Here is a 23356-nt window from a genome sequence, read left to right as displayed (position 1 = left end):
AATTGAGGGAGTCTAGCAAGAAATAACAAGTAGCTTGGCACTGACACAGGCTTGTAGCCAGCAGGTTTCATGGTTTTTTTGAGGCAGAGGGTTAACGCTCACTAGAGCACTGAATGAAGGAAAGCAGTCTTGATCTTTCTTTCTTACACCATTGTTTTTTTTTCTTGTAGACCACCATTGTGTAATGTGTGTGGTGTAGTGTGTGTGTGTGTGTGTGTGTATGTGTGTGTGTGTGTGTGTGTGTGTGTGTTTGAAATGGAAGTACCCTTCCTCCGTACAATTTCCACATTGAGTAAATAAACGGTATTGTTTCTTAGAGGGACTTATATTGAATTTTTCTTTATCAGCTTTTGTGGAGATTTTGTTTATGGTTGAATTTGTAGTACACTTGTGCAACTTTTGTGCATGTTGCATAATCAGTGTGAGTTCATACCTGCAACTGCTCTGTTGTATTCAGAAAGCACTGCTTACTTTATGTTATCCACTACTGCTGTCTCTTAAAATCTCTGTCCCCTCTTCTGAAACCCTGACCCTTGGACATCAGTGATATGTCTGTCTCATCTACAGTTGGGTATTCTACAGTCTCTTCTTCTCTGTATGCTGATCAGTCGAGGGTCTCTTGTTAATTGCCATTACTGCCAGGAGAAGCATCTCTGATGAGGCCTGAGAAATGCCCTGGTAATTGTTTTAATACTATGTCCATCTAGCAGAATAATATTAGGTTCTATCCTAGAAGAGCCTTTGACCTATCTAGCCACAGGTTCTTGTTCCTTTTAATAGTGCCAGGCGTGGGTTCCATCTCATGGAGTGGGCCATAATATGTCCCGTTTAGACCAGAAGTCTGCAACCGCTTCCTGTTTTTATCTGAAACTCAGGGTCAGTTCATATCTTCTTGAAATTTGTTATTTTTAGAATGTTTGATAAGTTAATAGGTGCAGAAATGAATTTTCATGAAATTAAAGGATGTATATTTAATTCATTTCAAATCAAATGCAAGGCAAAACAGAACTTTAAAACTTTTCCCAGCTCTCGTGAAATTGAAGTTCGTAACTTACTGTTTGAAGTGTGAAAATATGGCGTCAGGAGTTTTCAAAGGAGCTGTTATAAGCAGGGAGTAAGAATTTTGTGAAAGAGTAATTTTGAGTAAGAAATTTGTGAAAGTTTGAAGAATTTCCTCAAAGTATGAATTTTTCTTTTATAGTAATAAAATGGTATGCTTTCAAATTGTATTTTAAATATTAGTGTTTTGTGACCAATGTAAGTATAAAGAGAATGTTTTTGAAGATGAGGTTGATATTATTTTGATTGATTTTTATTTAAAATATTATTTACTTTGTGAGGAAAAACTAATCTATTCTTGTAACAGCATAACATATGTGACCAAAAAGAAAATTAATGGTGATTTGTGCTAGAGTTATTAAATAAGCATTTTTAAATGCTGTGTGTATAGGAAACTGTATCTACATACATTCATTAAGATGATTGTGATATCTAACAGTTTTTTTTCTAGGATGTATTTTTCATTTATGAAGTATTTAAAAATCATTGAAAGCGTTTGAGTAAACGGGTAGATTAGAATTATGCATTAAATAAACTCACCTGTTATTTTCCCTCATTCAAGACAGGTTCAGCAACACATTGCCTCATTACTTTAGCAAAACAAACATTCAAATTGCTTTTTATGTTCAGTGCTTATGTACTACCTACTACAATTACTGCTCTCCCCGTGTTTTCTCTTAAGATTACCTCTTTTTTTTTTTTTTTTTCTTTAGGAAGTACAGAAAAGTACTGAGTTGCTTGCCAATTTTCATGGATTGAATATTTAGGCTAATTTTAACCTTCTGATTATGGCAGTATCAGAAGGAACACAACTAAAACTTCATTACTTTGGTCTAGTTTAAATTCTTGATAGTTTTGTCTTGAATTCCTAGTGCCAAGGTTTGATGATAGTATAATTGGATATATTTGATACTACTATAAAGTAAATATTATTTACTTACTTTAAAGATAGTTTTATTTAAATGCTCCATTTTTTTCCTGTGGTAAGACTTTATTAACTTAGGAAATACACACATAGATACATAGGAGAAATATCATATATTAGGAATTGTAAAATGTAAACAACTTTTGATCAGTGTTACCGAAGTTTTCATTGTAGACAGTAAACTCTATTATTTTGTTTAATTCAGAATATGTATTAAGAACTATTATAGTTTGATATGATATGGTTTTCAAAAATTATACTGTAAATTACTATCTGTAGAAACATGGAAAATTTGTTAGATAACACACAATGAGATGAATATTGCTTTTTAACTTTTTAACTTATTATGCCATGTACTAAATTTTCAATTATAACTAGTGATTTATTTCATTTGAAAAATCAGTATAACTTCAAACACAACTTTTTTAGTAGATGGTTTAATGTATTATACTAAAACACCAAATCATGATTTGTAAATTATGTGTTCCAACACATGCATATTCTTTCTTTAGGCACACATAGGGTGTGTAAGTCATTGTCAAATTTCAGTAGAGACTATTTTACAAGAGGATATTTTTAGATTCCTGTTTATGTAATTTTTGATACCTTTGAATTTCTCCTGTACCCGATGTTATAAAATACTTTCACGAGTATTTCATGTTTTCTGTGACATCTCACACTGCTCACTTTTTTGTCTATAATACTATATAAGTTCCCCCTTTCAGGCTTACACTGCATATTTTAAACTGCTGCTAATATATGCAAGGTAAGATGACATTTAGATTTTTGAGCAACTCTCAGTTTTAGTATTACAACATTAAAAAAAAATCCTTGTCCTAAATCTTCTCACATTTCCTATTAAAACAATCTTACCAGCACCAAACAAAGAAACTCTGGGATTTGGCTATAACAGCAATTGAAATGCATCAAAAAGTGGTGACTACAATACAATTTTATTAATGAATGATCTACATTGGTTCCAGCTGTGTTCATGTGATTAGGCCTTCACCATGTAACAATGGGTATTTCCCTATTGCTTTTATTTGATTTCCAAGAATGTGTCATCTGACACATCAGCTCCTGCCAGTGTGCCTCTGTAAAAGTGTGGGTTTTTTTTTCCCCCTAAATTTCCAAAGCATAAGTTGAATACCCACACGTACCCTGCTGTAATAGTGTTTCTTTTGAATAGTGGCCTTGGTTTATTATATGCATGGGTGTTGCATCCCAAATCTCAGAATACAAATTAAAGCAGATGCTTACTATATTTTATCAGTAAAATTTCCAAAGCATACTTGCATGATAATGATGAAGTTTCAGTATTTCTGCCTTTACATTTCCATCTTACTATTTTTTTTTCGGTGTTATAGAGGTGAGCAGGCTTGCAGATTGAAATGGGGATTGTCCAGATTGTCCTCTTCCCTGACCATATGGTATAGTTCTAAAGCCTTTTGTATGCTGTCTGTTCAATTAATTGTAAACTCTATGTTTAGTGCACACCTCCAAAAACATAACCGAATAAAAGTAGGCCTTAGAGGAGGGATTGAATATCATGCAAGGATTCTAGAATTGTTTTAAAAGAGAAAATAGCAGATGAAACCGAAGTTGAGGAGCTCTTCCAAACATAGGTGAATATTCTCTGGTTATTCTTTTGAGATTTTATGTATCTTTGTAGATTATCCTTGAATACCTGTTTTGAAAGAATACAACTTTGGTTATCTTACTGTGATTATTATCTTTTTTTCTGTTCTTGGGGTCTCAGGAAGAAAAGGCTCTAGCTTTAGTTTGTCACACAGAGGAAGCCTGGTCCTTACAAACAATGTTGAGGAATAAAGTAATTTATGCTTGTGTATACCCCACCTTATTTCAGTGAGAATGTAGGACTAGATAACTTTCAGTAATTTCTCCTTTAGCCATTTCCATATTTTGGGATAGTTAAAACTTTTCATTTTCCTTTTACTTCCTATCTCTCTAACTTACTATGTTTCTATAATTTTACTTTAGGGAAATACAGTAAGATACTCTTTGTTCCATATGCTGATTCTTTGTAAATTGGAGTAAGCATATTGCCCTGACTCCACTTTCTCTCCCTAAAACTAAGCTGCTGTTAGAGAACATTAGATATTACCCACTGCTTTTTGGCTCTGGAGATTTGAAGTTGAAATTTTACCAAATGGGGGGAAAAGAAAAGAGAGGCTGTGAAGAATGTGAGTTTTTACTCTATTATTATCCTCAATCACTGAAAGGGTAACTGAGAGGAACTCACATGTTTTTTGAATGTGTAATTTTCCTTTGAATGGCCACAGTGAAATATATTTGAATAAAAAAAGGTAGAAAAAGTAAATATCATGTATGGAGTTATTGGTAATTGAAATTAACGATTCATTTAAGCACTCTACCATAAAAAATATTTCAAGAAAAGTACTTACTTAAAATTTGTTTAAGAAGAATATGTGTATGTGTGTGTGAGAGAATATTTATATAAGGAGATTATTAGGAGCACTTTCTAGGATAAGACATAGATCAACTACGACATTACTATATCTCTGGTGGGAAGTAGTATACAAAATATTTGTTGGGATATTTTTAAAGCTGGAAAAATCTAACAGCTGAATTACTGATTTCAAAGGTATATGTGTATAAATGAATATTCTCAGTTTTAAAACTATACTGTATATATTAGTATACAGAACCTTCTTTATAACATGTCCAAGTAATGGAAAACCAGTTTGTACTTCAAAATACTTGCTTCCTCCTCCTTTCTCTCTCTTCCTTTTCCTTCCTTTTCCCCTTTTTCCTCATTGTCACCTATTATGTGTGTGTGTGTTGTGTACATGAATGATATAGTCCATACTTTAAAATGCTTTTGAAAATTTTGGGAATTGAAGGCTCTAATTAAGAAAAGAAAGAAAATATCTTATAAAGAGTATAGAACATACAGGCTCTATATAGGAATTTGACATATATTAAAGTAGTCCAGGTGACTGAAAAGTATATGAATATGAATTTAGAAATATTTTTATTTCTTATATCCAAGGAAGGACTAGATCATTCCTAAGTCAGAAAGAGTTTTGGATAATCAAAATTCATTTTACCTTTTTGTTTGTTTGTTTTTGTTATCATTTTTATTTTATTTTATTTTATTTAGACATGGTTTCTTTGGTACCCTTGGCTTTCCTAGAACTAGCTCTGTAGACCAGTGTGGACTCAAACTCACAGAGATCCACCTGCCTCTGCCTTTGCTGGAAATAAAGGCATGTGCCACCTCCATGGGCTTCAATTTCACTTCTTATATTTCATTTTGAGTGATAAAAGCCCCCTGGCTCCAGTAAAAAACAATCTTAACAACAACTTAAATATTTGAGTAAGGGTTTTATTTGTCTCATATCATAGGAAGCCCCAAGGCTTTTATAAAAGTTCGTAAGCAACTGACATAATCAGGAATTGAGGTAACCACTTTTTTTTTCCTTGAGCTCTAGTGGTGAATTTTGCTTTTATTTTCCTGTTGACTTCCACCACTGAAACTGTGTTACTTTCCAAGCAGAAAGAATAACAAAGGGAATGCTAGAAAGCTTCTCCCTTGAGTGTACTCCTTTTAGAAAGGCATGCTTGCTCATAGAGATTTGCATACGTGACACAAAGCCGTGTCATGTAACTACCTTCAGAATGCTAAAAATAGTTTTTCAGTTTTCTAGACTTTATTTTGGAGGAACACGGGCATAGTGAGAATTTGAATAAGCTATGCTAAAGTTATCTGATTGTACTTACTCAGTCCTTTGTATAGTTAGTTGATTGTATCTTTGAACTCACTGGGTACTTGGTTTATGTAGACACTTCCTATTGGTTTCTTTTTGAATACATAGTGTTTATGTTTTAATGTGATAGTTCTCTGTTTGAAGAGAAAAACTAGAACTGAGTAAATTGATGTGAACTCTAACAATAACTGTTTGAATGGATATGTAAGAAATATAATGCTTTATATTATAGCTATTAATCACTCACACATCTAAAGGATATAGTAATACCTTTAATTGGTGAAGTTCTGTGACTTAATAAAATATTATTAACTTAAATTTTATTATTATTTTTAATAGAATCTTTAAAATTTATTAGTGGAAATTTCACACATGTAAACACTATATCTTAGTCATCTTCTCTTTCAACTTCTCCTTCCTCCTCCCTCAGGCACCCTTAGCCCATCCCTCTTCCCTCTTGATGTCCTTTCTTTTTTCCTTTTCTTTCCTCTTTTTTTGTAACCCATTGAAACCAGTCAGTGCTGCATGGTACAATGTTGGCTGATGTTGTTGGTGTGATCTGATACAGTTCTTCTGTAGATAACTATAGCTAGAGTTAGTTCCTGAATGAATTGGCAGTGCCATGTTCAGAAGATGGCATCTCAGGCATCTTAATCCTCTAGCTTTTACATTCTTTCTGCCATGTTTTTTGAGCTTGAGTTAAGGGCTGATATAGTTACTCCATTTAGGGCTCAGTAATCAAGTCACATATTCTCAGCATGGACCAATTCTAATTCTCTGAAGTAACTGCTGATGATTGCAGTGAGAAGCTTCTCTGACTAAGGTTGAAAGCAACATGAATCTATGTGTTTAAACAAATATTAAGAAGGCAGTTTGACAGAATATCCATTTAGTAGGACAATAGCAGATAATTCCTCCCTAGGGCTATGACCAAGCCTGAATTTCCATCCTGTTGAGCAGGTCTCATATCTAGTCCAAAAATGGTTGGTTTACCACCATAACTTTTATGCTGCTATTGCTGTAGTGGGCATATTTTGTCTGTGAGGTTGGTATTGTAGCATGCCGGGTATGCTACTAAATAATACCACTGATGTTTTTTAATGTCACTGGCTTGTATAATGCGTCTGGCACTATGAAACCCAGACAGCACAGAGGAAGTTTTCAGATCTGATTCAGCTTTTAATCTTAACTTCTGCTTCCAGTAATGTAGTCCTTCCAGCAAGGCTATACCTCCTCAATCTCCCCAGATAGTGTTATCAACTGGGAACTAAGTGTTCAAATATCAGGGCCTGTGGGTGACATTCTTATTCAAACAACTTAATCATATGGATTAAGGCATTGATGATTTCTTTCAGGTTTTTCCAATATGGTGAAATATAGGTGCTTGAAGTGTATCCTAATGACTCTCTGGATTTCATCAGTGTCTATTGCTCTATTTCCTTGTTCTCTCATTTTATTAATTTGGATCCTTTCTCTTGGTTAATTTGGCTAAAGGGTTGTCAATCTTGTTTATCACTTTAAAGAACCAACTCTTCATTTAATTGAGTCTTTATATTGTTTGTTGTTGTTTCTATTTCATTAATGTCTTTTCTGACTTAATGATTTCTCCCTGTTTATGGTTTTTGGATTTTGTTTATCCTTTTTACCTAATGTTCCTAGGTACATCAGTAAATCGTTTACTTGAATTTCCTTTGATTTTTCTGATGGAGGAGGCACTTAGACTTGGATTGATAGAGCTCCTAGGACTGTCTTTGTCATAGCTCATAAATTTTGGTGTATTATATTTTTACTTTTATTTAATTCTAGGAATTTTTCAGTTTTTTCTTTTTTCTTCTTTATTCATGCTAGAGTATTAACTGGCTTGATCTTTTTCGGATCTTGTGCAGGCAACCATAGCCACTGTGTGTTGGTGCTTGAAGTAGTCTTGTCATGTTCCCAAGATACTCTTTGCTCACATCCTCCTGGACTGCTCTTTTTTACAATCTTTATGTCTCCTCTTTTTTGATAATTGCTGAGCCTGGGAGAAAGTTGATATAGATGTTCCATTTGTGGCTGAGCACTCCACAGTTACTTACCCTCTGTACTTTGACCAGTTGTGAGTTTTTTTTTACATTAACTACCCATCTGCTGCACAAAGGGGTCTGAAAGTGGCACTAATCAATGAGTAGAGAGATTAAAATTTAGAGGGCAATTTGATACTATGTTCATTAAGTAAAATTATACTAGTTAGGTTCATGCTTGGGGCCTGTGAGCTCCCTAGCTTTGTGTTCTTGGCCAGATTTGCAGTGCAGGCATATGTTTCTTGTAGAGTGAGCCTTAAAGCCAACCAGAAAGTGGTGAATTATCCACTAATATTCATGGCATTACTGCACCCATGGGTATATCTTGCTACCCTAGTCATTATTATATTTTACAGGGTTTGAAGCTGTTTTTCCCTAGCAGCCTGAATAGCTCCTTCTAGTATTCTGAAAGTCAACAGGGAGGAAGCTTTTCATCAGTACCAACTTACCTTCTCCATATCCTGTGACCAATGTGTGTAGTATCTTCTGCAGTAAGTTCTTACCATTAGGTTCTAATGGAAACCAAGAACAATAACAATAGCCTTTATTGTTTTGTGAGTCTTTAGGAACCATCTAGAGGTGTTCCTCCACTTGACTCTGGACTTTTCATTTGGTAACCTATGGCTTCTGAGATGAGCATAAGCCTATGTATAGGGTAGTTCTAATCACACGCTCGCATGCACACGTGCACACACAGACACACACAAAGATTATAAAATAGTAGGTGTACCTATGACCATTTGGATGTATCATTAGAGTTAGTTACCTCTCTCCTTACATCTTTTTTGGTTTTTCGAGACAGGGTTTCTCTGTGTAGCTTTGCGCCTTTCCTGGATCTCGCTTTGTAGACCAGGCTGGCCTTGAATTCACAAAGATCCGCCTGCCTCTGCCTCCCGAGTGCTGGGATTAAAGGCGTGCGCCACCACCGCCCAACTCTCCTTACATCTTCTACCCGATGGAACCATCCCTTTCCCAACTTACCAACTTAAACCTCTGTTCTTATCATTCCTTCTTTCCCCTTCATATACCTGCATTCTACTGTCCCTCTTATCCATTAAGATTTTTCTTCTTCTTTCCCACTGTTCCCCTTCCAACTTCCTGGATTCTGTAGGTCCTCCAAATTAAACACACCAATCTAAATATTTTATACTTAGACCCACACATCAGTGAGAACATGTAGTTTTTGTTTTTCTGGGCCTGAGTAGCCTTACTCTGTATGGTTGTTTTTTGCCTCTAACCAATTTACCTGCAGATTTCATAATTTCTTTATGTTCCTTACAACTGAATAAATTTCATGTGTATAGGTACCATATTTTTGATACCCATTCATCAATTGATGGACATGTAGGCAGTTTCCATGCCCTTCTAATAATGGACAGAACAGCTCTGAACGTGGATGAGCATTTGTCTCTGGAGTAGGAAATTGAGTTTCTTGGGTATATGACCAGAAGTGCTGTTGTTAGGTCATGTGGTAGATCTATTTCTAACTTTCTGAGGAAGTGCTACACTGATTTCCATAGATAGCATCTTCCTTTGATTTTCTGGTCTCTTGGAAGAGCCAGCTCAATTGCCTTACGATATTTATCATTCTGTATTGTAAGCATATGTACATCTGAGGCCAGTGAATATATCTCTATCATCTATTTATAACAAAACATTTAGTATAACTTTTAGAACTTAATAAATGTTTGATAAATAGAATAAATTTGCTCATGTTTTTCAGTCATACAGACCTTCCTGCTCTCTGAAGAGTGTATTTGGCTTCAGGTGATGAGGACTTAGATCCCTATCCACAGATCTCTTTCCATCTCTTCTGGTTTATGTTTAGAGGTCATCACATCATCAGTAAAAGGTTTGTGACAGCCTTATACAAGATATCTGCCTCATTTTAACCTTTATTAATCATTGTCATCTAGTATTCTGTATTATTTTCCTATTTGGCATATTTATTTGAAGTTGTTTTTGAAAAGAAGACTATTTGTGCTGTCACCTAATTTATCTCCCAAACCTGAAATAATGATGCCCAGACTGGAGGCACAATAAGTATTCACTGATTGGAATGATGGGTAAAGAACAGCTGAAATTGACAAGAATTATTTCTTGGCAGGCTTATCTAAAAGGTGATAGAGTTATTGTTATGAGTTTTATGCTCTCATATCATTTCTGCTCTTAGAACATAAAGGTAAATTTTGTTTTCTATATATTGTTCCTGTGAAATCTAATCATGGATTAATTTTTTTTTTTTAAATTGAATGCTTAGGCATTTTCAGATAAACCCTTTCTTTCTTTTTTTTTTTTTTTTTTTTTTGGTTTTTCAAGACAGGGTTTCTCTGTGTAGCTTTGCGCCTTTCCTAGAACTCACTTGGTAGCCCAGGCTGGCCTCGAACTCACAGAGATCCGCCTGACTCTGCCTCCCGAGTGCTGGGATTAAAGGCGTGCGCCACCACCGCCCGGCATCGATAAACCCTTTCTTGCACAACTTGCTTTTTGGTTGTGGTGTTTCATCAGATCAATAGAAATCCTAACTATGACAGAAGCTTAATTTTTTTTTTTTTTTTTTTTTTTGGTTTTTCGAGACAGGGTTTCTCTGTGTAGCTTTGCGCCTTTCCTGGGACTCACTTGGTAGCCCAGGCTGGCCTCGAACTCACAGAGATCCGCCTGGCTCTGCCTCCCGAGTGCTGGGATTAAAGGCGTGTGCCACCACCGCCCGGCGAAGCTTAATTTTTAAAGTAATTTAATGAAACACTGTCACTTCAATAAGCAATCTATTTTCATTTGAAACAATGGAATATTTTGAATATTCTAGTTGATTTTCAAAATTCTTTTGTAAGAATTAATGTCATATTTCCATACATTGAACATTGTGTCTAGTGTGGAAAGAAATGAGAGAGTAGCATAAAAATGATTCACTGTCTTAGAAGCAAGCTGTTGCTGAATTCATGTTTGACAGATAATCAGAACGAGTGTCAATCTGACCCAGTTTACAAGGTCAGTTTTAGGATACTGAATACTTTAAAGGTAACCTAAATTTTAATATCATTTCATTTTTGTGCTCAAAATTTATAAAGAGATTCCTTGCTTTTTGTAATGCAGTTAAGTCTTTTTTTTCATCGTAGTTATGATGAAAATCTGCTTTGATTATTTTTCTAGAATTCTGAAGACTGTAATTTGGCAGTAAAAAAAATCAATATTATTATATGGCTCTTAGTGACATAAGAATTCCTTTTTGGAAACCTATAAAAACATATTTTTTCTCACTATAAACTTTATATATTAGTTTTCTTAGAGGTCAGAGTATTAATGTTTGAGATGATCTTTTCAGGGACAGAGTGTCACCACATTGGTCATAAAGATAAAGATGCCACACAACACTTTTCAAAGATCACAGTTTCTTTTGTCAACTAAGTTCACGCTTACTTTGTGGTATAGAATGTTATGTATTGATAGATTTTTAATGCCCCTATGAATATATGAAGTAGATTTGTCTTTGGTTTTATTATTAACATACTTGTTATTTTTATTAGTTATTTTTGTGTTCTCTGGAGAATTAATTATTCATAAACGTTTTGTGATAGTTTCTGTTTTTTTTTCTTTGTATTTTAGGTTTTGTTTTAAAGTGTGATTAAATGGTTGCATTGCAAAACATTTCCAGGAACAAATTTCTCTATTTATTAGAAAATGAAACACTATTTAAATGGTAAAATATACCAGAATTTTCAGGTTACATTAAAATATTTGTCTGCTAAGTCTTAGTTGATACTAGGTAATGTTTTATTGAGAGTGTTTCTGTGTGTATATTATGTGTATATTAACATAGGAAAATCTGAGCGGTTATGAGAAGGGGCAGTCTTAAAATTGCAAAGCTTTCTTTATTAAATATTCTCCTTATCCCTTTCATTTGTTACCATGTGTAACGTGTATGATTATGTAGTAACATTTTTATTGTTTTTGCTTTCTCAATGCAAGACACTTTAGAAATTAAGTATGAAACTAGAACTTTTCAGTTTTTTGTCTTGATTAAATATTTTCTCATCTTTTAAGATCCATGCTTAGTTATTTGTAGCATAAATTAATTTCAACATTTTACTTAAATCTCCGTACTCTGTTACAGTCCTTGTTTTCCTGCTGATAATTATCAAGTATCAATACATTAGTTTTATTTCCTAACATACTTGGCCTAAGTATAGATTTAATCTTTGATTATATAACGATCTTCATCTCTTTATAGTTATTTAATAACTCAAGTGCATTTTAAAATTCACTAAGAGTTGCTTTTGGTTAGTGCACCTGACAAGTAATATTTGCAAACACAAATTACAGTGTTGTGAATTCTATAGATAGCATCATTAGTTTTAACTCTTGTTGATTGTTTTGAAGTATGTTTCTTCATAATAATAATAGTTACAATAATTTCAGAAACCCTTCGTAAGCTCCTGGAGAGGAGCAAACTTTCAGTTATTGGGAAGTAGTTTGTTATTTCAAAGAACTTGGCTTTCTGTCCTAAACTTAACAAAAAATATAGTTTCTTTTAACTTCAAATTTAGAAATAAAATGAAACAGAAAGGCAAAATGGCTTGTAGTCCTAGTAAAATAATAAACAGATTATTTTTTTTCTCTTTCTCTCTGTGTGTGTACTCTTACTCTGGATTTGATGGTATATCTCATTTCATAATACACTTTTCGAATGCTTACTTTTAGTTACACTTAGTATACCTCAACATGATTTTCTCCCAATAATCATTTAATTTTGAAATCCTTAATCTTGAATATCTTGACTTTTTTTTTTTTATTTTATGCACATTGGTGTTTTGTCTGCATGTATGTCTGTGTCAGGGTGTGACATCCCCTAGAACTGAAGCTATAGACAGTCATAAGCTGCCATGTGGGTGTTGGGAATTGAACCTAGGTTCTCTGGAAGAACAGTTCTTGCACTTAATCGCTGACATTCTCTCCAGCCCTTTTGACTTAATTTCTTAAAAAAATTTTTTATGTGTATGTCTATGTGCTTGCCTGGCTTTCTGTGTACTGTGAGTGCAGGTGTTGGTGGAGGCTGGAGGGCATTGAATTCCATGAAAATCAGGTTACAGGCATTTGTGGATCCTGGGAATGGAACCCAGGTCCTTTGAAAAGTGCAGTAAGAGCTCTTAAGCTCTGATTTAATCACTTCAGACCTCTTGATTGTTTTTAGTTCAGGAAAGGAGGTTTACAATAAAGAGACTTCATAACTTTGTAGGTTATTGTTCAGGAGTGGTCTTGCTAAATAAATGTTATAATCCTTTGCATTAGTTTTCATTGTGGGTTTTTTTCCCCCCCTGGTAACAGGATACAATATTTCAAAGCTAATCTTGCATGTCAATAGATTAGGTAGTATCATTCATTAAATCTACATTTAAAAATACAGATTATTTTCATTTGCTTTGTAGATGACTGACAATTTTCCATCACTTGTGCTTGTTTGTGATGTAGAAAGACTTGGGACAGGTAATGCAATACATGTTGGCAAGCATATATTGTGAAAACATGTTGAATTTATCTTATATTTTAAATTCATTTCTTGGAAGTACAATCTAGAAATAATGAAGAGAAGTGAGCATTACAGCATTGAACTAGGGGAATCACAATAAGATAAGAGTGTACTATGTTCAATAGAGTAGCTATTATAGAAAATACAGCATAGTATGCCGTTCATTTTAGGGTTTCAATGACTGTTTCTCTAAAATGATTTAGGTGGTTTGTTGACCAGGAATATAATTTACTTCAATAGGGGTTTATAGTCTTAGGTATAGTTTTCTACATGGTTATATATGGTTATATGTGACTGTGTATGTATATCAAATATATGATAGAAATGGGGGTTGGAATTACCTAACACCTAATAACCTTACTCATTTGAAACTATAGTTCACAAAATTGAAAATTACTGTCTTAGGTTTTGTATTGTTGTGAAGAGACACCATCACCACAGCAGATCTTGTAAAGATCTTTTAATTGGGGCTGGCTTACAGTTTCAGAGATTTAGTCCATTATCTTCATGGTGGCATGCAGGCAGACATAGTGCTGGAGAAGCAGCTGAGCGTTCTACATCTTGATCTGCAGGCAGCAGAACCCACTGTGTGCGACATTGGGCATAGCTTGAGCAAAGGAGATCTCAAAGCCTGCCTCCACAGTTATACACTTCCTACAGCAAGACCACACCTCCCAATTGTGCCACTCCCTATAACCAGAAATTCAAGCACCTGAGTATTTGGGGGCCATCACTATTCAAATCACCACAATTCATTTTGAATAAAGATCCAATCTATGACTTTTGCAAAGAATATTGTGTGCTGTAGTTTTCCTACTTTATTGAACAAAATATTTGTCAAGGGACTGTGTCATTGAGAAACCAGTTGATGAAGAAATAGTATTGACAGACAAGGGCTACTGAATAGATCAGTCCCATGATGGCTGCTGCATTCAGGAAACTTTGAGTTATCACTCCTTACCTTTTGTTTGGTATAAATGAATTTCAGGTTATAAGTCTTTTGTGCTTTCTCTGAAGAAACAGAAAATAGACTTTCTAGAAATTATACACAGACACTTGCATAGCCTTTTATTTACGTAAGAGTTTTAATCTTAATTATCTTGAGTTTATTTTTCTAGACTGTTATCAATAGATTGATTCTTTTTCTTATAGTAGTGAGTAGCTAATAATATGCCTTTTGAGATATTTAAAAGTAGTGATTCAGCTTTCATTACCACATGAATTAATAACAAATTTACTCAGGTCTAGAGCTTAAACTGTGTTTAAGCTTAACACTTACAAAGTGTTCACAAACACTTATTTTTAATTTAGAATTGATACCTTCTAGGTGGTATATTGTTCTCCTGATGTTGATGTTGCCTGCTGCTACTTCCTCCTCCTCCTCCTCCTCCTCCTCCTCCTCCTCCTCCTCTTCCTCTTCCTCCTCCCCTTCTCCCTTTTTCTTCCTCCTTCTTCTTTCTTTTTTAAATTTTTCGAGACAGGGTTTTTCTATGTAGCCCTGGCTGTCCTGAATCTTACTCTGTAAACCATGTTGGCCTTGAACTCAGAGCTCTGTCTGCCTCTGCTTCCAGAATGCTGGGATTATAGATGTGGTCCACCATGACTGGCCCATGATGTTGGCTTCTTAATCTCTTAGCAGGTGTACTAATCCACTTACAAGTCAGAATACTATTAAAAATATGATGGATAGAAAAAAAATGCTGGTGTAGTGAAGAGAAGAAAATGTACTTTTAACCATTTCTACATATACATTTATATATTGTATGAAATTTTGGATTAGAGTAAGTATTACTACTTTAAAAACTCAGTTTTATTAATTTAGATCTTAGAGAAAAATACTAGCATCACCTCATACTTTCTTATGCAGCTTAATCTGTTTGGAAGAATGATTTTTAGTGAAGCAAAGAGAATATTGAAAACATTGAAGATTTTTAACCATGATGCATTTAAGTATATCTTTTTTTCCCCCTATTTTTAGCTCATTAATCCTTTGTAGAATTTCTCCTTTTCCATATGCCTTTGCTTCCTGAGATGGTAGAATTTTGCACCCCCCCCTTTTTTTTTGTCAATTTGCTTTTCCTCTGGGATAAATTAGATAGTTGTAGTATGGTTTCTGCTTCATGTTTTCCTTGGAAGTAAGTCCAGAATTTCAGACTTAATGCCATGTTTTTTTTTCAACATCTCTAGCAAGTGATGACTCTGTTTGCTCGGGATACTGCACATCAAACAAAATGTTGAGAATGTTTTGGTGTTAGAGTAACACTACTATATCTGTTTCAGAACTGACAGAATGTAGCATGTACTGTCCACCTGGAGAGAGTAACTTCTCAACAGCTTTTTATTTAGTTCATATGGATTGAATTCCTTTTGTTTTCTTTTCGAAACAGGGTTTCTCTGTGTAGTTTTGGTGCCTGTTCCAGATCTCGCTTTGTAGACCAGGCTGGCCTTAAACTCACAGAGATTCCCCCTGCCTCTGCCTCCAGAGTGCTGGGATTAAAGGCATGCACCACCACCACCACCACCACCACCACCACCACCACCACCACCACCCGGCATGGACTGAATTCTTAAAAGCGAGACTGAATAGTGCCAGTGTGGATACAAATGTGTTAATCATTTTATTAAAATTCTCTTGGTGTGCATAAGAGTCAGAGTTCACTTGAAATACCAGTATAGGATTAAATATCTAATAAGGCTAACCTAAGTTATGAAAATAATGATACTGTCTAATAAAAAATGGTAGTTTAATGATTAGACCAATTGATTCCTCCCAGGTCATAGCTATTGTATGACAAGACTTTCCTGGGGTTGATGTAAGAGACACATATACTCATTCCAGATAGGAAGTCCACAACAGACTAAACTACTGATACCACCAAAGTTCAATTTGATGAACCTATGAGTTTTATTGGTTTATTTACAGGAATATGTGTAAAGGGTTATATTCTTCGAATCTTGGATGGTCTTTTAATAAAAAACCCATAGTCAGATATCAGGGTGAAAGCTGAAAGATCAGAGAAGCAGAGCAGCCAGCCACTAGTTCTTACCTGTATGAAATCCTCAGCCTCCAGAAAGTTAGTTCTTGTTTCCTCAAGCCTTATATACCATTCTCTGCCCTGCCCTATTACTTCCTGGGATTAAAGGCCTATGTGCTTCCCAAGCAATGTCATGAGATCTCAAGTGATGGGATTAAAGGTGTGTGCCACCACTCACACCCTGACCTCTTCTCTAATCTAGTGGCTTGACTCTACTTTGATCCAGGGACAAGTTTATTAAGGTACACAATATATCACCACAGGGTTACAGCAAAAATAGCTCAGAAACAGCTGTATCACCAAAGTCAACCCTAGCATGAGCGACAGCTCACAAAGTCTGTGAACATGGAGCATACCACACAGCTTGCAGGTAACTACAGGTTGAGGAGTGTTCTTTAAAAGTGACTCAGTTGGTCTAAACCACTTCCAGGCAGCTCATCTGGTTTCTGCTTCCAGGCAGCTGTTCTGGTCTTAGAGTTTTTTTTGTCTTTTCTGAAAGTCATCTTTGCAACTGTCTTCTCTAAGAGTGACTCTCTGTAGTCTCTTCTGTGTAAATAGTCTTGGGGAAGGAGTGAACTAGTGAATCTGGTCAATTTCAGGGACTTCCTGAAGCTATTATGAGTTGTTTACCTGCTGTCTTAAGGGGTTTCTCATGAGAGATGGAATGTTCAATCTCTGAGAAAACTGTTATATAACATAGCCTTGCTTGTCCTTGGGTTAAGTAATATTATAGAAGAATATTAGGCAAAAAAGTTTCCTGTGGCAAGGGACATATTTTCTAAATCTCTCAGCTGGGGCCTTGAACACTTTGGACTGGAGTGTCACATTTTAAATAAGGTTAGGATGCTGCTTCTTGTATATATATCATCATAGATTTTGTGCATTCGTTTTTTTTCCTAAGTAATAACTAGTAGTAATGATAAGTAATTATTTATGGTTGATGGTAAAGGTCTTGTATCAGTTGTGAAGAAATTGTGAAGACCAAAGTGTTTTATTTCTCATTGACCTAACATACTTCCTGTTTGCTGAGTGCAAGTATACATGGTAAGAAAGCGAATCTCTTTGGTTTGCTCATGGCATTTAATATCTAGTGAATAATATTAACGGTACATAATTATCATACAGATGTGCCTTGTACATGTGATAGTAGGTGTAATCAACTATTATGTCTTTTTGGTTGAGGGGATGTAGACTTTGATATTGGCACTAGTAGTGAAAGACCCCCCGAAGGCAGTCTTCCCTCAGGAGAGACCCTCGCCCAAGGATCACACCGAGACCACGAATCAGATGCAAACAGCAAGAGGCTTTATTCGGGAACACGGGTACCCGGGGCGACACAGTCTCTCAAGAAGCTCAAGGGACTGGCGCGCCCACGGGCTGGAGCAGAGGGTTTTTATAGGGTCGGGCAGCTGAAGCTCGGGTACAGAAGCAAGAAGCCTGGTTACAGGGTTTTGATTGGATGATTCAAATGAGGCCAGTTCTGATTGGATGATTCATATGAGGCCAGGTTCAAACCCAGGTCAGCTCGTGGTTTCTCCCCGAGCTCGCCACGCCTAGCTTTTGTCTAGGGTACAGGGTATTTTTCTGACCTTTTAGTTCCTCGCTCTGGGGCCAGGTGGCTAACCACAAATGTTCTGTTTATTCCATGTCCGTTAACTGAACTCCTCAGTACCTCTCAGGCTTTATTCAAAAACAGCTGAGCTAAGCTATGTTAGGCGGGGAGGCTGGGGGTCTTTCATTCCCCCATTTTCTTATCTCAGGAATGGAATCCTCCATTCATGGGGAAGATTGGTGACGTGACTCGAGTTCCATCTGGTTGAGCCTTTGGTATTGCTGGGTTAATACCAAAGTCTGAACAATAGAGATGCGTTCCCCGATAAATTGGACAAGTCTACTTAGGATACAGGGCCCAAACGTCAGGAGGAGTAATAGAATCAGAAGGGGTCCCAGAAGGGTGGAAATGAGGGTGGTGAGCCAGGGGGACCTTCTGAACCATCCTTCAAACCATCCCTGTTGCTCTTCATAGAATTTTTGTCTCTGTTCTAATCGTTTTCTCAACTTAGCCATGCTATCTCTTATCATCCCAGTATGATCCGCATAGAAGCAACATTCCTCTTTAAGGGCGGCACATAACCCTCCCTCCTGTAAGAATAGAATGTCGAGTCCCCTTCTGTTCTGGAGCACTACTTCAGAGAGGGAGGTCAGGGATTTTTCTAAGGCGCTTACTGATTCCTCTAGGTCCCGAATGTCCTGATTCATGGCCGCTTGGAGCTGTCTGAATTGTTGGGTTTCCATTAGGGCGGTGGTGCCTGTCCCTACCCCGGCTGCTATTCCTCCCATAGTCAGCCCCCCCAATAATAGGGCCAGAGTGAGAGACGCCGGCTCTCTCTTATACCGATAGGGTCTCATCTCAAAGTGTGGGTAAATCTCCTCTGGTGTATGGTAAACAATCTTTGGATACAACTCGATGAGCACACAAAAATCAGAGGTAGCATTGAGGGCTGAGGCTGAAACGCAGGGGGTGAGCCCAGTATTACATGCCCAATAGGTACCATTAGGGCCGGTGACATAACCAGAGACAGCGCTTATGGATAGGGTGCGGTTACACAGGTGTTGGTGGGTGCGGGGGACGCTCCCTAGACATAGTCCTTGTCCTGACACCTCTGAGATTGTGAGCTTATGTTGGGCTGTCCCTAGACATTGGCTCGGAGGGGGACTGTGAGTGTTAATATAATTACCCTGGGTTGCTATCCCCTCGTAGTAGGGAGGTTGGGAAACCAGACATAGCCAACATTCTTGCGTTCTATTTGGGTAGGTTACATTTAAGGCCTGGTAAGCCCCTGCTAGCAGACCCAAGAGCCGGTCTCCGGTTCCTGGCCGGGGCGGTTTGGTAGTGGCCGGAGTTATACCTGGGCTGGTAATCGAACCGGGTCGAGGGGTAATCTTCGGGGGTGCTGGAACAGGTAAGGAGGGGCGCTTCTGGTCAGAGAGAACCTGATTGGGGCCTATAGGGGCGGAGGCCTCCTCAATCTTAAGTTTGATAGTGAATCTTACGCCCTGATCATATCCGGTTTCATATAACCTGAGCCCCCAAGTGCGCCCCCGTTGCCAGTTTCTATCAGCCTTCCCCGGGCCAGTGAAAGTTATATTTAGGGGGAGTGAGAGCCCGGGCTCGAATCGGCTGACCTCGGTGGACCCAGCTGAGCAAGACCCCCCGCCTGTAGCCTTCCTGAAACCTCTATTGGTCTGGATCAGGTCCCAGCTGGAGCTAGGACTCCAATATGCTGCGCCAGTGGTCTCGCAGCCCCATTGGGCGCAGAAGAAATCTCCTTCCCCCCCGCATTTCTTGGCGAGGGCCCAGCCCCTCCCATCCCCCGGACAGACATAAAAGTCCGACTGGGCGAATCTACATCTTGCTTGAGGGTGACGGCATCCCGGATCCGGCCAATGCACCCCCCCCCCGGGTGGGTGGAGGAGTTTAAGGCATCAAGCTTAATGCCCTCAACCCCCCAGAGTCCCGAATTCAATGCCAACTGACAGAAGTCAGGGGTTAGGGGGGGCCACCATGTAAAGGGGGTATGAAGGGCGGTCGTCTGCCAGACCGTTTCCCCAGTTTGTGAGATGACCTGCCAAGTGAGTTTCTTGACTAGGTGCGGGCTCTCTGCCGCCCTAGTCCCCTGGGGGTAGACAGAGAGCAAGAAGAGGGGGAGGAAGAGGAGCCGCGGGCCAACCTTATTTTTAGGGGGTTCTGTGTGCGGTACACTGTCCATGTTGATTCTTTGGATCCTGCTGGGTCGGTCTCCCCGGCAGCCTTCACATGAGAGGCGTGGATCCATGCAGCAATCCCGTCGACCTTGAGTGCAGTGGGGGTGGTCAGCAAGACAGTGTAGGGCCCCTTCCACCGTGACTCTAGATTCTTAGTCTGGTGGCGCCGGACCCAAACGGAGTCCCCAATCTGGAAAGGGTGGGGGACCACCGGCTTGTCCAGCTGCTCTCGGTAGGCTTTAGCCAAGGGTTTCCAGATCTCCTGCACCAGCTGGAGGGCCTGTAGATGTGCCTCTAAAGTGGGGCTGGTGGCAAAAGATGAGATATCAGGATGGAGAAATTTCACGACTGGAGGTGGGGCCCCATATAGAATTTCAAAAGGGGTTAGGCCGTGCGGCCCAGGAGTATTCCGGGCTCGGTAAAGAGCCAAGGGAAGTAGGAGCACCCAATCTCTAGTGCCAGTTGCAAGCGTTAATTTGGTTAAAGTCTCCTTAATTGTCCTATTAGCTCGCTCTACCTGTCCTGAACTCTGGGGGCGGTATGCGCAATGGAGTTTCCAATTAACCCCCAATAATTTGGCCATTTTCTGACTTACCAGAGAGACGAAGGCAGGCCCGTTGTCCGACCCCAATATATGAGGCATCCCATACCTGGGGAAGATCTCTTCCAACAGTTTCTTTGTTACCACGTTAGCCGTTTCATTCTTGGTTGGAAATGCCTCAATCCATCCTGAAAAGGTGTCCACGAAGACCAGGAGGTACCGGTACCCATAGAGTCCGGGTTTAATTTCTGTGAAGTCTATTTCCCAATGTACACCTGGGCGATGCCCTCGTTGACGAGCCCCTTTGTTTAGATGAATCTTTCCTGCATTGACCTGAGCACAGGCTGGGCAGGTGGAAGATACCTGCTGAAGCACCCGGTCCTGGTTTAATAGCACAGTCCCAGTATTTTCATTGTCCAGTAGGGTCTTCATTTTATTCTTGCTCAAATGGGTCAGCGCATGAAGGAACCTCAGCATATATCGGGTATGGGAGGTTGGCATGACCATCTGGTTCCCTAGCATATAGGCTTGCCTCTGAGAGTCCCAATCCGCCCCCATTTTCTTTGCCTGCTCATGATCCTCGGGGCTGTATGGCATGGGCTCTCTCTTGGATTGAGGAGGCTCCAGGGTTTCCTGTATAGCCATCAACTGGCTATCTCCTGCCGGCTGGGAGGCCGCTGTCCGGGCGGTCAAATCCGCCAGGCGATTCCCTCTAGCTACCTGAGAGTCCCCCTTCTGGTGTCCTGGACAATGGACAATACTGAGCTGAAGCAGAAGGAATAGGGCCTTTAGGAGGTCCAGGATTTCCTTTTTGTTTTTGATCTCCTTACCCGCCGATGTCAGCAGTCCTCTTTGTCTGTAGATTTCACCATGGACATGTGCAGTGGCGAAGGCGTATCTGCTGTCTGTATACACAGTAAGCTTCTTACCTTCTGCCATCCGGAGAGCTTGCGTGAGAGCGATCAATTCCGCTCGCTGGGCCGAGGTCCCAGGCGGGAGTGCCGAGGCCCATATTACTTCGGACTCGGTGGTGACGGCTGCTCCGGCCTTGCGCTCTCCTCCTTCCAGGAAACTGCTCCCATCTGTATACCAGACGACGTCTGGATTCTTGAGCGGCTGATCCGTCAGGTCAGGGTGGGTGCCATGTGCCTCAGCTAGAATCTGGAGGCAGTCATGTTCTACAGAGGGACTAGGTAGTGGCAGCAAGGTGGCGGGGTTAAGGGAGACTACTGGTCCGAAGGTGACTCGATCCGAGTCCAAGAGTAAGGCCTGGTAATAAGTCATTCTGGCGTTGGAAAGCCATCTGTCCGGTGGTTGTCGGACCAAGGCCTCCACAGCATGAGAGGCCAGCACGGTCAGGGGCTGGCCCAGGGTCAATTTCCCGGTGTCCTTAAGTAGGATGGCGATGGCTGCTACCATGCGGAGGCATGGAGGCCATCCTGTAGCCACCGAGTCCAACTTCTTGGATAAGTACGCCACAGGTCTCCTCCAAGGTCCCAGTCTTTGCACCAGCACCCCTTTAGCAAAGCCCGAGTTCTCATCTATAAACAGTTCAAAGGGTTTGGTAAGATCTGGCAGACCCAGAGCCGGGGCCTCAAGTAAGGCCTTCTTGATCTGTTGGAATGCTTTCTGATGCTCCTCTTCCCATTGGAACATGGCCCCTGGTTTAGTGAGGGGGTATAATGGGGCTGCCAGTTCGGCAAAGCCAGGAATCCAAAGGCGGCAGTACCCAGCCGTACCCAGGAACTCTCGAACTTGGCGGGGGTTCTGAGGAGGGGGAATGGAGATTATCGTCTCCTTCCTTGCTTCTGTTAGCCACCTTTGCCCCCCGCTCAGGGTGTAGCCCAGGTAGGTAACCTTATCTCGGCATATTTGAGCTTTCTTGGCCGAGGCTCTATAACCCTTCTGTCCAAGTCTGGCCAGTAAGGCCCGAGTGCCCTCCAGGCACTCGGTCCGACTTCTGGCTGCCAGAAGTAGGTCATCCACGTACTGGAGCAGAGTCAGGGTCGGGTGCTCGACCCGGAACCCGGCCAAATCTGCATGCAGGGCCTCATCAAAGAGGGTTGGGCTGTTCTTGAAGCCCTGAGGGAGCCGAGTCCAGGTGAGTTGTCCCGAGAGCCCTTGTTCAGGGTCCCTCCATTCGAAAGTGAACAGTAATTGACTCTGAGGGTGTAGCCTTAAACAGAAAAAAGCATCCTTCAGGTCTAGTACAGTGTACCAGACGTGAGTCGGCGGAAGGGTGCTCAGAAGGTTATGTGGGTTAGGCACCGTGGGGTGTATGTCCTCCACCCGCTTATTGACCTCTCTCAAATCCTGGACTGGCCTGTAGTCCCCTGTCCCCGGTTTCCTAACAGGCAAGAGAGGGGTGTTCCATGGGGACTGACAGGGCTTCAGCACCCCTTGGTCCAGGAGCCTCCGGATATGGGGTTTGATTCCCTCATGAGCTTCCCGTGACATTGGGTATTGTCTGATTGAAACGGGAGTCGCGGAGGCCTTTAATGAGATCATCAGCGGTGGCTGATCGCGTGCCAACCCCAGGCCCCCAGTCTCTGCCCAGGCGCGAGGAAACTCTCTCAACCAGTTCTGTAGCTCCTCAGGTGATTTCTCCGGGGGTTCTGACTCAAACAAATGGTATTCTTCCTCTAAATTGAGGACAAGGATTTGTAGAGGGTCTCCTTTAGGACCCGTGACCCTC

General features: G+C 39.6%; 1 protein-coding gene across 3 annotated transcripts in view; it reads left to right on the top strand.

Moving 5' to 3' along the window:
• The window catches only part of Gtdc1 (glycosyltransferase like domain containing 1), a 331796-nt gene that overhangs the window by 37600 nt on the left and 270840 nt on the right, over nt 1–23356 (top strand). For 2 of the 3 annotated variants that reach the window (XR_009378775.1, XM_059260434.1), the window contains exon 3: nt 9520–9648. The gene's annotated coding sequence lies outside the window, so the exon portion shown is untranslated. Of the gene's footprint in view, nt 1–9519; nt 9649–9698; nt 9979–23356 lie in introns of those variants that run through there. The other variant, XM_059260436.1, reaches the window with a different exon arrangement.

The sequence above is a fragment of the Peromyscus eremicus genome, chromosome 4, assembly GCF_949786415.1.
Source record: "Peromyscus eremicus chromosome 4, PerEre_H2_v1, whole genome shotgun sequence".
NCBI lineage: Eukaryota > Metazoa > Chordata > Mammalia > Rodentia > Cricetidae > Peromyscus > Peromyscus eremicus.
The sequence above is the reverse complement of the archived record's forward strand: the minus strand, read 5'-3'. Positions and strand labels throughout refer to the sequence as shown.